Source organism: Perognathus longimembris, unplaced genomic scaffold, assembly GCF_023159225.1.
Source record: "Perognathus longimembris pacificus isolate PPM17 unplaced genomic scaffold, ASM2315922v1 HiC_scaffold_5665, whole genome shotgun sequence".
In the NCBI taxonomy this organism is placed as follows: Eukaryota; Metazoa; Chordata; class Mammalia; order Rodentia; family Heteromyidae; genus Perognathus; species Perognathus longimembris.
In genome coordinates, this window is record NW_025961117.1 from 411,783 (window position 1) to 429,063 (window position 17,281).

The 17,281-nt window shown below is 43.3% G+C and overlaps 1 pseudogene; it reads right to left on the reverse strand.

Annotated features, from left to right (window-relative positions):
* LOC125345466 overlaps nt 1-15,773 on the reverse strand; it is a 16,698-nt pseudogene extending 925 nt beyond the window's left edge.
* Between the last annotated feature and the right edge of the window lie 1,508 nt (nt 15,774-17,281).

The following is a 17,281-nucleotide window of genomic DNA, read 5'->3' on the forward strand; positions in this document are numbered from 1 at the left end:
TCTTCTCTTTATTTGTGGAGCTGGAAAATGGATTTATTTTGGTTTTCTTCCTCACAAATTCCTTCCGGTCTGTCTTTCCAGCCTATCAGCACAAAAAGATGGACATTTGTTAACACACTTGAGAAGTTCACTAATCGGTGCAGACGTACACTCCTGTGCTAGGCCGTCAGTGGGTGCTAGGTACAGTCCTTGCTCCCTGGACTCAGCCGACAAAAGGCTGCAATGACTGCGACCGAGTGCGGGGAGTTCATAATCTAGACCACTGGGATCGGAGGGGCTCTCTGGAGCCAAGTAAGCAGTTTCGTTTCACATTGTGTGGCAAAGGAAGGAAGGGTGGTGTTCCAGGAAGGCGGCACAGTGGGTGAAAAACGGAGGAGAAAGAACTGGGGTGTGTACAATTACGTAGACAGGTTTCAGAATCTATAAACGGACTGCAGAAGGTGAAGGGAAGCCGTGGAATGGTGCGTAAGGAAAGGTGTAGGAAGCAATGCAGTCAGGATGCAGACACGAACAGCCACAGCGTCAGAGGCCAACTCTGATTGTAAACATTTCTATTACTTTAATAAATGTACCAAGCCTCCTGACGGGGCGAGTATGTCCTGTTCCTTTTCTGGGCGCTGTATCTTGCTTTGTGGGTGCATGGCTACATGTAGCTGTGAAAACTCGCCCAATACAACATCAAACACATGTGTATTCACTTCCACTTTTACAGCTCTACAGCTATGGGTACACACTTGTATGTTTTCTGTGTAAGGATTGAGGAAGCGCGACCCCACTTACCATGGCAGTTGCTAGTCTCGTCTCCTTATCAGACTTTGGCTTTTTATGAAGGCGCTCAATGTCCCGAAGAGACAGGAGTTCACCTCTGTGAGGGGGGAAAAGGAATTAATTATGTGGCGTGGAGGAACTCCTGTCCCCGCGGGTGCCTCGTTAGCGGGTGCGCTGCCTGGAGGCCCACTGGATGCGCGTTACCTGGACTCCTCGTCACTGTCCACGTCGATGTACTTCCTCTTCTGCGCTTTCCCGGGGGCGGCATCCAGCTCCTTCCTCATCTGCGCCATCTGGATCTTTTGGAAGTCTTCCTGAGTTAAGACCCGACTCGTGCTGATGGCTGCGGCTTTGGCCTTGCGCTCCTCCACGGGCATGCTGTTCAACTTCTTGGTCTTCATGAAACACAAGTCACAGAGCCCTGGCTCAAGTGAGAGTTCTGAGCTCCAGCAACCCAACCTCCCCAAGGGCCCCGGCAAAAGTCCCGCCTCGGTCAACACGTGAGTGACCTCACGACTTACGATTTCTTGCTGCTCTTCATCAGAAGAGTGGTGGACATCAACCCATTCGCCATCAGCACCCTCCTCCTCCTCCTCCTCCCCTCCTCACTGAGGCTGGCACTCTCCCATCCATCTGCGTGAAGAAGGGGCTCAATCACGCAGCCGCTCTCTGCTGAACACTCACACAAGTGACAACTCCGAGTCCACTGACCAACAACCGAGCAATGCTGCTAAATAAGCCACACCATTTCAGTTTAAATTTAAGGAGAACTAAGCAAGCATTGACAAATATTGACTGTCAGTCAAAACCTTACAGTCATTTGTCCTGATACTCAAAAAAGGAACAGACTCCCAAAGCTAAGTGACGCTGAACCAATGGTACCCACCAAAATTGCACTTGTGTACTGAACTTGTACTGTAGCAAGTATCTGATTAACATCCAAATATATTTAGATTTAGGTGAGAAAGGAGTTTCAGTTATTCAGAGAACTGAGTGTAAGATTCTGGGTGTCAAAGAGCCTTGTAGACACCTCAATAAAGTGGCTCCCCGTGACCCATAAGGCAGTGCAATAGCAGCTGTTTGCTCTTTGGTCTATTTACAACTACGCCTGACAGGGTGTCTAGGTTTGCCATGTAACAGTGAGATAAAGTATGCCTTCAGGGTCTGAAGGTGCAGTACAGAAGGAAAGGAACAGAAATGGAAAGGAAAAAGAACAGGAGAGAGAGGAAAGCAAAGGAAAATGAACCTTCATCATTGTCAGCATTCTCTTCTTTGTCAACTTCTAGGACCTCAGCTCCTGGAATGTAATCTTTAGCATCTAATTCTCCATATTCCTGTATTCTTGCTTCTGCAGAGGCTTCTGTAGGTTTACCCTAAAGGAAGAAGGAGGGCAAACCATGTAATCATTGGTAGTACTGTCCAGAATTTTGAATTCTGGGAGGATAGTCATTAAAAAAAAATGGAAGCAATCAAATTATAAGAAGCCTGCTTATGTCTCTGGCCAAACTAAATCCATCTGGAATGCTGTCCACTGATTTCCTCATTCTTTTCTCATCAAAATTCAGACATTTGTAGTTATGGAATGAAATATCACCTCTGTTACATACATCTACCCTCCTCGTTTGATAGAGATGGAAGCTGGCTGGGGACGTGGTCAATGCAGGCTTCCGGTCTGCTAGCAGCATCAAAAGCTTTTGAGGTACATGTAAGGGTCACAGCTTCACGCTTGCTAGGCAGGTGCTCTGCTGCCGAGCCACACCTCCGGCCTCTTTTGCTTTAGTTTGGCAGTCTCATGTGTTTGCCTACGCAGGCCTTGATCGTGATCATTCTCACGTAGCTTGATGACAGGTGCATGCCACCTTGTGCCACACTGAAAAGGGGTCGTGCTAACATTTTTTTGTGTGTGCTGGCTGGCCTCAAAGTGCAATCCTCCAGATCTCTGTTTTTAGGAGGGCTGGGATTACATGCTTGAGCCATGGCACCTAGCTGGGCCTGTGTCCTTTAGGCCAAAAGAAGGATGTCTCAACTACCCGAAATTTCTTCTGCAACATCTGAGGATTCAGTGTCCGGAAGAGCTGAATCAAAGTTCTAGCAGACATCATTACATCTATAAAATAACACTTTTGGTGAGAAATTATGGAGCAAAAAGACCATAGTGAGGTAAAAATGAGTCACAAGGAAATCCTTGGCCTACTGAAAGTAACATACAACTTACTCTTATCTTTGTGTGTCTTATATTGAACCAGGTCTTGAAGAAGGTCTTCAGTCATGGCTAGAGGACATCGAGCTGTTATCTCTTTTATAGCATTGATTCTAGAAAAGGAAAACTGAATTAAAAAAATAACAAGAGAGCACTTCTATGTGGTTTAACCTAAGAAAATGAAAGCGAAGGGAATACAAGTTGGGTTTTAAAATGACAGCATGGTGAAGAATGTGAGAGTGGTAGCCTAAAACTTTTAGTCAGGCAGTGACTGCCATTACCTTTTCTCACAGAGGAAGGTACACTGTGAAATGGCAAGGCAGCATCTGCTGCTAGCCCGAAGGAGGGAAGGACTGTAGGTCAGGTAAGAAGGATTATAGGTCTTCAAGCTTTTCCAAGGATCATAAAATGTAATTGGGTAACGTGTCACTTTCTCCTAAGGACAGTTTAGATGATCCTTGAATCGGGCTGACTCTATTCCGCAGTCTTGCGGCTTTTACTCAGGGCCTCAGCGCTATCCTTTTTGCTCAAAGCTAGCATTCTGCCACTTGAGCCACAGCTCCACTTCTGGCTTTTTGGGTAGCTAGCTGGAGATAAAAGAGTCTCATGGCTTGTTTGTCCAAGCTGGCTTTGAACAGAATCCTCAGCCTCCTGAATAGCTAGGAGTACAAGTGTGAGGTACCGGTGCCCAGCAGTACTTACTCTGTAAGTGGTTTTGAATTAATCAGAAAGGCCACTGAACTGCCCTCAAATCACAGTGATTCACTATTAAATCATTTGTGACACGTAAGATATATTCATAGTGAGAGGAGAGAAAAATAGATTTTCCAACAATTCTTCGTATAGAGTAAAATTGTAAAAAGACAAATAGCTGATTAGTAGGAAAAGTGCCCTTCTCTGGTTCTTTCCTAAAATTCTGACCAGTATAATAAAAGCAGGTGTCAGTGGCTTATGCCTGTAATCCTAGCTACTCAGATGTGGGAGACTTAAGGATTGAAGACAACCCAAGCAGAAAAGTTTACTAGATGTCATCTCCAAAATAATTAGAAAATACAAAGTGACCTACAACTAAAACCCCTTAATGCAACTACTTAAAGATAATAAGAATGAGAAAATAAACAAAATCAAAAAAGACTGGTTTGGAGGCATGGCTCAAGTGATAGAGCACCAGCAGAGCAAGTGCAAGTCCTGAGTTCAAACCACGGCGCATGTGTGTTACAATGTTTACTACGCCCACCATGTTGTTCTACATACCCCACAGTCATGACTTCCCCCGAGTTCTTGTCAGTGACGAAGTTGTTAGCCACAGTCATGAGCAACGACTGAATGATCTGCATGAGAGCGAGAGAAGAAGTGAGTGCAAGTGGCGTGCCTGGGCCCAAAGACGAGGCTGGAGAAACAGCACCTGCCTTCAGTTCCAGAGCTGAAAGCAATCAAACCCAAGGGCATCACAGATGGAAAAGTTTCCTTGGGGTTCAGTCTCCAGGGTCACACTCAGGTTAAATCCTACTCTCCTATATTCCAATGCTCTTACTCAACAGAAGGAATGATAGCTTTGAAAAATAATTACTGTAACACACACACACACACACACACACACACACACACACACACACACAGTTTTTGAACTGTATTTGAACACAGGGCCTCATACTTGCCCTATCTCTTGAGCCACGCTACCCCACCCCAACCCCCATTTTGGATAGGATCTCTTGCCTTTTGCCCAGGCTGGCCCTGAACTTTGATCTCCTTAATCTTTGTCTCTCAAGTAATTGTGATAAGGCATGAGCCACTCCTGCCTTAATAATATTCGTGACCTCTTCTGGTCCTAACATTGTCAATGCACAAGTCAGAATTTTCAAAAGAAATTTAACTTTCAATGAACTGTGCAAACGAGCTTTTTCAATTTTTGTCAATCATGGGGCTTGAACTCAGGGCCTGGGTGCTGTCCCTGAGCTCTACCACACAGTGCCACTTCCAATTTTCTGGTGGTTCATTGGAGATCAGGGTCTCAGGGACTTTCCTGACCGGTTGGGCTTTGAACTGCACTCCTCAGCTCTCAGCCTCCTGAGTAGCTAGGATGACAAGTGTGAGCCACCAGCACCTGGCACAACCCAACTTCTTAACAACAGGAAATCTAAAGTAGACAGATCTTGGCTCAGACATGTACTCAGTTGAGAAACAGGACTCTACCTTCAAAATCCCTAGTGAAAAACAACACAGCTGGAGGCATAGCTCAGAAGTCCTTCACCAGTCTGACAAGTTCAAGGGCCTCAGTTCAAACCCCAATACTACTGGGGGAGGGGGAAGGGGAAGGGGGGCATGGCGCTGGCTGTGTGGACTAGGTCCCCAAGTCAGGTTAGCAGTTCTCACCTCTGGGGGAACAAGCTGGTGAGTGGCTTGGGCCACAAACAGAGGATCTTTGTTACTTCTGAAAACGTAAAAGAGAAGAAGGGGTACTGTCATGGCTGTCTCTCAGGCCCCAACCCATTGCTACTGCGGCTTCCTCTGCCTCGCTGCATGGCTCCCTTGAGCCTCCTCAAGCCCCTACCTTAGCAATGTCCCTTCCTCACCACACACTCTTAATACAGAGCACGAGCACATCAACTCTACAAGGGTAAGGGCTCTGTGTTAAAGTCACTGTGCAGTTCCTAGTCTGGTGCAGTGCGCCAGAGAAGTCACTCAGTGTTGAATGAACGAATAAGTGCAAATCAAGATTTACACGTATTCTCTATTCAAAGGGGCAGCAGAGTTACTATTTAGCACAAGAGAGTAGCCTTTAGTGAGTAGCTTGCTCTTCTTTTTTTCTTTCTATACTCCAAAGCATTCATGTGAGGAAGTATGGAAAATACTTAGTCCAGTGCTTGGTTCATGTCCATTGCTTTCCTAACCTGGGTAGAGTCTAAAGGCAAAGAGCATCTTTTTTCCTGCTCTGATGTTTTTAATTGGCTTTGCTACACATGTAAGGGCAATGAGAACAATTATGATCAAGTTATGATAAAAGGTGAAACTTTTATCATTTTCCTGCCAGGCCTGGGGCTTGAACTCAGGGCTTAGGCACTGTCCCTCAACTTCTTCTGCTCAAAACTAATGCTCTAGCATGTGAGCCACAGTGTCACTTCTGGTTTTCTGGTAGTTAACTGGAAGTTAAGAGTTTCATGGGCTTTCCCAGACTGGTTTTCAACATCAATTCTCAGATTTCAGCCTCCTGAGTAGCTAGGATTACAGGCACAAACCACGGGTGTCCTGTTATACTTCTATAATTTTTGTTTTGTTTTGTTTTTGCCAGTCCTGGGGTTTGAACTCAGGGCCTGAGCTTCTTTTTGCCCAAGGCTAGCACTCTACCACCTGAACCACAGCACCACTTCCAGCTTTTTCTATATATGTAGTACTGAGGAATCGAACCCAGGGCTTCATGTATATGAGGCAAGTACTTTACCACTAGGCCATATTCCCAGCCCCACTTCTATAATTTTTTATATTACACAAGTAGAGACATCCACTTTTCATTGCTACTACTTTGAAAACCAATAGTTTCTTACAGTTAATGAGCAGAACAACAAATCCACGGCCAATTCTAGAAAGAATGCTACAGTAATGCTGAACTCCTAACTCGTTAGTGAGTCCAAAGTAACAGACTAGATGGTATTCTAATGTGAGGGCCACTAAAAGAACAGGCAAGTGGGTACCTTACCTCTCTGGTGGGGCTGCAGGAACCTTTGCACAAAGGGATAGAAGTTGAAGAGAAAAACCTGTGGGCAAAAAAATACACAAATTCATTATTTATGAAACGGAGACATGGCTTCACGTTTCCATAATGGAACTCTATCACCAAGATCAACTAATTGGGAATTATTTCTCACTTTTCTTCAGTTTCTGTAAGTAGTCATGTAAAAAGATGACTCAATTTGTTTTCTTTTTTTTTTTTTTTTTTTTTGGCCAGTCCTGGGCCGTCAACTCAGGGCTTGAACACTGTCCCTGGCTTCTTTTTTGCTCAAGGCTAGCACTCTGCCACTTGAGCCACAGCGCCACTTCTGGCCATTTTCTGTATAGGTGGTGCTGAGGAATCGAACCCAGGGCCTCATGTATACGAGGCAAGCACTCTTGCCACTAGGCCATATTCCCAGCCCCTCAATTTGTTTTCTTAACCAAGAACAGGAACTCTCTCAACTGATCCTATACTGTTCTTTTTCCATCTAAAGGAAGAAAAAAGTAAATAAAGGGGCTGGGGATATGGCCTAGTGGCAAGAGCGCTTGTCTCTTATACATGAAGCCCTGGGTTTGATTCCCCAGCACCACATATACAGAAAATGGCCAGAAGTGGCGCTGTGACCCAAGTGGCAGAGTGCTAGCCTTGAGCAAAAAGAAGCCAGGGACAGTGCTCAGGCCCTGAGTCCAAGCCCCAGGACTGGCAAAAAAAAGAAAAAAAAAGAAAAAAGTAAATCAACGAAGAATAAAGGCAGAGTTAATCAAAACAACACTCTTCAACACCTGTCATTTCGGCTAGCTTAGAGATGGAAGCAAGAGTTAAATGTCAGACTACTAGTCAGTTAAGGGCTGGAGCAGACCCTATTTCAAAACCACAGGGCTGGAGAGAGCCTCTAGCAGGAATGAGGCCCTCAGTTCAATCTCTATTACTTTTGGAAAAGGAACAAGAAAAAAAAAAATCAACTCTGAATAGCACTAACATAATCTGACCACCAAAACCCTGCCAGTCTTGATTGTATTGTCTACTAGTCCAGCTACCTTGTAGGAATTGCTCTCCATATTTTAAAGAGAAAATACTCACTTTGGAGCCTACTTACGTAAGGGTCACAAGAGTCCAGTTATAAAGGAAATGGAAACGATTAGTTTCAAGAAATGAAACCTTGGTTATGCTTTCTCAATGTTCTTCATATGGAAATAAATTTATTTTTTCCACTTCAGCCACAAAACAAAACCCGGTTGGGTCATTAGATACTTCTTCTAATGGTTCGATATAAAGATGGATATCCAGCTGTTAAAACTCCAATATTATTTCCTTCAAACTACGCTTAAACCACCAATCACTTTTGCTTTCCCATCAAGTTCAAATTCAGTCCTGCACTGAAATAACTGCATACATTGACCTGATGACCCTTATGGAACTACAGCCATAGAGAAAAAGCAGTGAAGAGGTAGGTTTTTCTTAGGAGATAACCATGTTCCTGTGTGTGCTTTCACTTTAAACTGGGATGTGTGTATTTACTAGCCGACTTTCTTACTTTTCAGAGGAAGCAAGGTGGGTGAAGGGAAAGGGACAGGGAATGCCAGGAGGGAACCCAGGCCTTGGGCATGGTAAGCAGCTGCCCCAGAGTCTGACTCCCAGCCCCCTTCCTTTTGTTATTTTAAAAAGCTTAAGGGAAGCCACATGTTTGCAGATGCTCAGAGCAGCACTAGCCTGTCTAGCTGTTTCTTTTTGGCCTGTAGCTTTCTGCCATCCCTTTTTCCCATAATGGCAGTGAGTGCAAAAGCAGTGTGGGGCCCATGTGCACACCTCACACGCACACACGCACCACAAAGGAGCTCTAGCAATTAATTTAAGAGGAGAGAAAGGAAGGATTCAGCTCTGAAAACCTAATTTCCTGCCAGAGACATCTGAAAGTCAGGAAGGCTTTGGAGGGTTAAGTAATGGGCAATGCAGTACAAGTCAGTGAAGACTGGATGGGCCAGGAAAACGGATATGGGAAATAAATACAGAAAACATAAAACAGTAATCCGTAAACTGACTATCCACAGATGGGAAGGCTGTGTTGTTCTGCGGACTGTACAGGGATGGGCAGTGTAGGGGCTGTGCCACCTAACACGAAGGGCTCCCCTTTCACCAAGCCCACACCGACTTCGAACCCCCCACAAGGGGAGCAAAGCATCCAAACCTCGTGAATCCCCACCAATCTGGAGATGAGGTTCATGAGCATCATCTTCACTTCAAACCTCTCCTTATAGCTCTCTAGCTGCTTCAGGAGTTTTTCCGCAAAATCTGGAGAAGACAAGATCACAGAAGTGCTCGGTGAGTCCATGTTCATACAGCACGGCCCAGGCAGGGGGTGGGTGACGAACTAAACCCAAGTGATCCACCAGCACCGGTGCCCAGTCACTGAACACACCTCAAGGCGTGTCAAGGTTTTCAGCATCACCACCAAGACTGACAACAGATGCTCGGTGGTCCTGCTTCTGGAATGTGCTTTGAAGACCAGCAGCAGCCTGTTCACCCAGACCTTCACAGACACGTAGCCTCTCAGGCCACCCAAGCCTACTGAGTCAGAATGGGCACTTGACCCGGGTCCCCAGGTGTTTGGTGGGCACATACACATTTGAGAAACACCGAGAGCAGGTTAGCAAATGTATAGACAACGCTTAAATCTCAATGTTCACCCACAACCCCACACCGACCCAATCACAATCCTGGGGTTCAGTTCAGATTTATACATCCTCTAGCTAATTCAAATGGGCAGCCTTGTTTGAAAACTCGGGTTTCCCAAACTTCTGGATTCCACAAACTAGTGAAAGAAAAGACTAACAAGAGACTACCAATTTGCAGTGAAGTACAATGTCTTACTACTTTTGTGTTGAAAATAACACAAATCAGAGACCTGTTCATCCTTATGTTGATATAGACTGGAAATCATTCCTTGACAACATTAATTTTCTACGTCATAACCCAGTGGTAACTGCTAAGCATTTGTTGATTCCTATTAAGTGCTGAGGATCTTATTAAGTGCCCTGACAACCCTGGCAGTGGAACTAAACAGGCACAGGTTCTACAAGGAACTTGGATAGTCACAATTCTCTCTACCTTGAGGATCATGAATCAAGTGAATAGCTGAAAAGTTAAACACCTCTGGCTTCTTCTTTTTCTTTTGTTTCTGAAAGAAAGAATAAGAAAACGCTTTCCAATCCAAATGACGGTGATGCTATAGAACGCAATGCATTAACAAAGGCTGCAAGTGAGTCTATTAGGCTACTTAAAAGAAAAACAGGGCTGAGGGCATGGCTCAAGTGATAGTGGGCTAGTTATCTAGCAAGTACAAGGCCTTCAATCCAAACCCAGCACTACCATCCAAAACAAACCAAACCAAACCAAAAACCAACCAGACAAAAATAATTTCTTAAAATGAAAAAAAAAAGGACTAGGGTATATATAGTGGTAGAATATATGCTTATTATGCAGAAGGTCCTGAGCTCAATCCCCAGCACCAAAAAAAGAAAATAAGGAAAAAAAATCCTAGATCTAAAAATAATCTAAATTGGAAAAACTTAAGATGGTTTTTATCTTTTAAAAACCTCAGAGCTGGCCTGGTGGTATAACACCTGAAATCCCAGCATTTGGGAGGATACAGTAGAAAAACTGCAAGTTTGAGGCCAACCTACAACATAGGAAGACCCTGTCTAAAGAAAAAAAATTTTAAAAAACCAAACAAAAAACCTTGGGAATGTTCTAGCCATCAGTACTTTTGAGACTTACAAGAATTTGTAACCACAAACATTAAAAAAACACACGGGGGGGGGAGGGCTGGGAATGGGGCCTAGTGGCAAGAGTGCTTGCCTCATATACATGAAGCCCTGGGTTCGATTCCTCAGTACCATATATATAGAAAACGGCCAGAAGTGGCTCTGTGACTCAAGTGGCAGAGTGCTAGCCTTGAGCAAAAGGAAGCCAAGGACAGTGCTCAGGCCTGAGTCCAAGCCCCAGGACTGGCAAACAAACAAACAAACAAAACACATGGGGACAAATGAGTGCTTTTTGGAGTAATTGTAATAAAATATCACATGTACTTCATTCTTTAAATTTTATTTTTGTTTTTTTGTCAGTCCTGGGGATTGAACTCAGGGCCTGCTGTCCCTGGCTTCTTTTTGCTCAAGGCTAGCACTCTACCACTTGAGCCACCGTGCCACGTCCAGCTTTTTCTGTTTACATGGTGCCTAAGAATAGAACCAAGGGCTTCACGCATGCTAAGCAAGCACTCTACCACTAAGCCATGTTCCCAGCCCACATACTTCAGCCTTCAAATAGGATAGGTCTAACAAAGACACCATAAAAGAAACTACTGTGATCAGAACAAGTAAAAGTATACTTAATCAAATTTATTTTTTTTAAGTCACAAGTTTTTCCAGGGTAAGTTTACTTATTCATTTAAAATTAGTGCTTAGACATGGCTCGATAACAACCTTTGAGACATCATTCAAAGTCTAAAAGCCAGAGCTCGGAAGTGGAGGTGCGGCTCAAGTGGCAGAGCAACTGCTGTGAATGAAAAGGCCAAGGGAGAACTCACAGCTCTGAGTTCAAGCCCTAGTACTAGCACTGAAAAAAGTGAGGAAGGGGAGAGCTGGGTCGCCCAAGCAGTAAGTACCTACCTTCCTACGCAGAAAGCAAGAAACCGAGTTCAAACCTTAATACTGCTCCTCTGCCCCTTCAAAAGCTGGAGAGCTTTTCATACACTATGAGTCCCCTGTCCTTTCTCCAGTCTCACCTTAAGCACCTTCATCGCCTTCTCCAGCTTCTTCTTGTTTTTGGCGCTCTTCTTCCCGGTGGCATACTGAACCAGCAGGTCTCTTGCTGTGGGTCCTTCATCCTAAAGAAGAAAAGGACTTCAGAAAACTGGAAACAAGGAAAATCTGCACGGAAACAATGCATGGTGTCCTCATCTATCAACAGGGGAATACTTCCAAAACTACATTTGTTCTAAAGTATGTAGTGGTTTTTGTAAAGATCTAAATGCGTGAGTACATCTACATATACTGACACTAAGAAAGCAAGCAGTAGCACACATCACTCATACAATCCGGTTATTATTTTTGCCAGTCCTAGGGCTTAAACTCAGGCCTGGGTACTGTCCCTGAGCTCCTTCTGCTCAAGGCTAGCACTCTATCTTGAGCCACAGCGCCACTCCCAGCTTTTTCTGTGACTCATTGGAGATACGAATCTCACGACTTGCCTGCCTGGGCTGGCTTCTAACAGCCATCCTCAGATCTCAGCCTCCTGAGCAGCTAGGATTATAGGTGTGAGCCATGGGCACCAGCTTCATATATACAGTTTTTAAATGAAGTGTAAGTGTAAGAATTTATGGACATATGTGCATATAAAATGTATAGGAAACAATATCGGGCGAAAAAAGTCACAGTATGTGGAATTTTTCGCATCAATATACATTGCTCTTAACACAATAAAGATGTTATCTGTCTGGATCTAGCTAGTAAAATGATAACACAACAAGGTAAGTTTATACCTATAAAAAAATCTTTCTTCTAATATTTCTAAAAAGTGTGACCATATCTTTTTTGCCAGACTTGGGGCTGGAACCAGGGCCTAGGCACTGTCCCTGGCTTCTTTTTGCCCAAGGCTAGCACTCTACCACTTGAGCCAGAGCCCCACTTCCGGCTTTTTCTGTTTATGTGGTGCTGAGGAATTGAATGCAGGGCTTCATGCACGCTGGGCAAGCACTCTACCATTAAGCCACATTCCTAGCCCCCTGATCATATCTTAAATCTTGGATTTGTCAATTTAAAGCTACCATTATTTCATTTTCTTTCCACACTGTGAGCTTATTTCTATGACACAATACCACCTTAATAATATGGTGGTAGCAATAATTCTAAATTTACATAAAGCCAGTTAAACTGAAGGGATTATGAATCCAAAACTGAAGCAGAACTCAATAAAAAAAATGAGACAAATAAGTTTTTTTTTACTTGAACAGCTAAAGATTTCACAACATAAACTCAGCACAATAGGAAAACCTGAAGAACTGGCAAATGTCAAAAGATCCCTGTGTGATTAAACCAACCTCAGATTCTGAGTCGCTGTCCTGTTTCTCATCTTCATCTTTCCCAAGGAAGAATGTCAAAGCAGCCACTAATATCTAAAGATAACCGGAAAGTCTACTTAACTTAGCTTCTATCAAAAAACAAATATGTTTTATCTCTTTTCTGTTTTTTTGGGTCAGGTGTGGAGCTTGAACATAGGCCCTGAGGCTCTTTTGCTCAAGACTAGCATGCTCTACCACTTTTCCCAGCTTCACTTCGGTGTTTTTTGTTTTTTTTTCCTTGGGGGGAGGGGTACCTGGGGAAGAAGATATGTTAATTGGAGATAAGAGTCTCACAGGGACCTTCCTGCTTGGGCTGGCTTCAAACTGGGATCCTCAGATCTCAGCCTCCTGAGTAGCTAGGAGGACAGGCGTGACAGGCGTGAGCCACCAGTGACAGGCAGGACAAATACTTTTTTTGGTAGCTTATGCATATATTCGCTAGAAACTGAAGAAATTCAAGGGTGTTATGGTTTCTGCTCCTTCTTAATTTAGATAAGCATTTTATGGTGTCATCTGTCCTTTAAATCTTCACGGTTAGTTAGTATAGCTTAGTCAAGCACATGTTTAACTTACACAAGTCCTGTGCTCAAGTTCCAACATTACCAGAATTTTTTTTTTTTTTTGCCAGTCCTGGGGCTTTAACTTAGGGCTTATTTTGCTCAAGGCTAGCACTCTACACCACTAAGCCACATTCCTAGAACCCCCAAAAGATTTTTAACTACATAAAATTTGCCAGGTTCTATAATCATCCTTAAGGTCGACTGTCAACTTCCACATTCCCCAAAGTCAGACATTGGAATCCTTCAAATACAAAGATCAAACACAGTCCATATAGCCATTTACCTGTGCCCACGCCCAACAGAAGCGTGAAGAATCACAGGCAAAACATCAGCAGCTATCACCTACACAGCGTTTAGGGGCTCATAATAATTCTGACTTCTCAAGAATACTGACAACTCAGGCAAGCACAGTAGAAAGGAAGCAAGCAAGCATCAGTGAGCACTGCGCATGCCCACATCGCTTCTTCCTCCACACCCTCGCCTCCCAGCCCCAGCAACTGACCAGCCAGTGCTTCCACGCACCTTACACGTGGGCTCACCTTGGTGATCTTTGAGAAACAAGCAGTTGTGATAACATTCACGGTTTTGGCATCATTCCTGGAGGGAATCAATGAGCGTTCTGAAGTCAGTTTTCACTCTTTCATACTGCCAGCCAAGCCGCAGACAATGACACAAAGTAACACAAGAAATACTGACATTAACATCGTAGATGGCTAAATCGTGGCAAGCACTCTTGCCACTAGGCCATGTTCCCAACTCCATGCTAAATCAATGAACCACAAGTGGAGCATTTAATTAGACTTTAGCCCACTCACATAAAATGTATAGCCATTAAGATGAAGAATTAATTTAACGATTTAAAAGAATACCTTCTCCCACTCAAGGTACATGGGAAAAAATTTAACACAATAGAAGGAAGACAACTTTGCAAAATTCAGCCTCTAAACTGGTTCAAAGCATAGTTACTGTATGTTAACTAAAAGATCAGGAAGGAGGTGGGCACTGTGGCTCACACCTGCGATCCTAGCAAGGGGGGCGGCTGAGAGCAGGAGAACGGTGGTTCCAGTTCAACGGAGGCAGAACATCCAACAAGACTCCATCTCAACGGAAGAAGTGGAGCCAGCTGGCACGCCCGGCATCCCACATGCAATGGGAAGGGAATATTAGGATTTCAAAATAACCAGCGTAAAAAAGCGCTGGACGCGTGGCTCAGCGGTAATGTGCCTGCCTAAGGTTAAGGCATGAATTCAAACCCAGTACTGGAAAAAAACAAAACAGGAAGAAACACCATAAAGTGTTTTTTAAATGATAATTACCTCTAAGTGGAGATTATATGCAATTGAAAAAAAAGGTTTTCTAGGACAGTGAAGAGATTAACGTACACTACACATATGCACAAAAGCAGCATAATGAAATGCATCAAATACTACATGCAAAGGGGGGGAGGGCCACAGGGCTTTCACCGAGGGAGGGAATCACTCAAAGTACACGACATGTACTCTGTGTGATAACCTGCAGATTATCATAATGAACCCCCTCTACTACTAACACATGCTACTAAAGCTTTTCTGTCTCTACTTATTCTGCAACAGTAAAGATTGCTCACAGTAAGAAAAGTTAGTAAGAACAGCAAAAGACCTGGGGCAGAGCACTGTACCAATGAGAAACACCACATGCTATTTTATACAAGCAGCATGAATTGACTTCAAACTCTCCCAAGTGGCAGGCCAAGGAATACAAGGTTAGGTTAGGAGTTAGACAAATCTGGGTTTGAATTTCAGCTCTGCCTACTAATAGCTAAACTCTTATTCTATTCACTTCCCTTCTGTTTTGCTACTTATAAAATGGAATGATTCTAGACAGTTGTTCTCAACTTGCTCTGAAGGCCGACAAGGTACTACGAAGTATACATCAAAGGTACTAGGACGCGAGGTACTGAGCATCTCAGTACTTGCTCAGGAAATGCAAGTCAATGTTATTAGTTTTCTGTAGTTTTAGTTCTAATTTAATCTATGACAGAGGTATAATGAAGAGTGCAAGATTAATTAAAAAAAAAAAAAAAAGAGCCGGGGCTGGGAATGTAGCCTAGTGGTAGACTGCTCACCTAGCATGCAGCAAGCCCTGGAAGCCCTGGGTTCAATTCCTCAGCACCACATATACAGAGAAAGCTGGAAGTGTCACTGTGGCTCAAGTGGTAGAATGCTAACCTCGAGCAAAAAAAAAAAAAAGCCAGGGACAGTGTTCAGGCCCTGAGTTCAAGCCCCAGAGCTGGGCAAAAAAAGAGAGAGAGAGAGAGAGATCCATTTCTCAAGAGGAAAATGGATGTATCTATTACCAGATGTTTCTTCTGTAAAGTTCGATCATCACATCCAAAGACATCTTGGCTGCAGTGGCATTGCTTTCTCTTAGCATGGTGTACATGAATTTCTGTAACACCTGAACAACAGGAGAAAGAGAAGACTTGATATAATACAATATCTTGCTGTGCAATGCAGCAAACAGGAAAAACAGAAGGCACTTACTATATTCACTTTATTGTTTTTGTGTTTTGCATTTATGTTCTTGATGTCAGTCACAATATGTGTGTATAAAGTCTGAGAAAAAGAAACAGAACATACACATCAACTCTAATCTGACCATGCTAAATTTAGAGCAATGTACAAGATTCAATTTCATCCACTTTCATTCCACCAGAGACCAAAAATAAGCAAACAAGGAAACAAAAAGTAGCCAGAAAGGAAAAACTGCTCTCAAAAGATTAACACAGAATTACCTTATGACTCAGTAATTGCATGAGTAGTTTATATACCAAAGAGTATGAAACCCTTATTTAAAAAAAAAAAAACAACCAAACTCATTTCCACATCCGTGTTCATACAAGTATTCATGGCAACATCAATCACAATGGCCAAAAAGTAGAAATAACCAAAATGTCTATTAATTGATAAATGAATAAACAAAATAAGGTAAATGCAGATTTTTTTAAAAAAGGAAAGTGACTCCATTTACTGAGCACCGAACTGAATGTGGTTAATTCCGGGAATGCAAGTAGCACAGGTTCCATCTACCACCTTCAGCCTGAAGCTCAGCCCAGAAGCAAAGAGACTCTAATGTAGTACTCGTCTCCTCTTACTTTGCTAACCATTTTTAAGTTAATGAAAGTGAACTAATTCTTCCTGCTTGTTTCACACGGCTGGGATATAGGTCAGTGGTTGAGTGCTTGCCTGTCAAGTACAAGACCTTAGGTTTGATTCCCAGCACCACAAGAAATTTTGTTTCATAAGCCTTCAAGCTCCTGGTTTTATACAGGTAAACTTAAAGTCATGGATAAATTTTAATAACAAAAGCTAGTTTTATTGTGCAGAAGGGTATAGAATGAGTATTCATGCCCTGACTGAGTTGTAGAAAGCTTGGGTTCTGGAGCCTGACAGCCAATCAGAGGCGCTGTGTAACCCAGAACAAGTTACTCCATCTCTGTTCCTCAGACTTTTCATCTGTGAAATACTAATGGCAATCACCATCATCCCTTTGTGGGGTATTTGTGAATAAACAAATTAATACACAGCAACCAAGAATAGTATCTGGTATACAGTAGGCACTCAGTAATTAGCCACGAATACCATATTGCATGCACACAATAGTGGAGCTTTTGTCTACTGAAACTATTCTTAATTATAGCCAACGTAAAGTAGAGTTCAAGGGCCTCCGAATGCTACCGGACAGAATGAGATGCAGGAAGGAATGCTTTGCTCTTTACCTTTCGCAGGAGCTTATCATGGCAACGAAGAAGTTCAAAGAAGAGCTCCAGCAAACTTGATGGATTGATGAGGTTCTTATTTCTCAGCAAGATCAAAGCTTTGCAGAATGTCTCAGAACAGAAAAAAATCCCCACTAAGACGATGGTAATGTTAATTCAATGAGAAAATGCA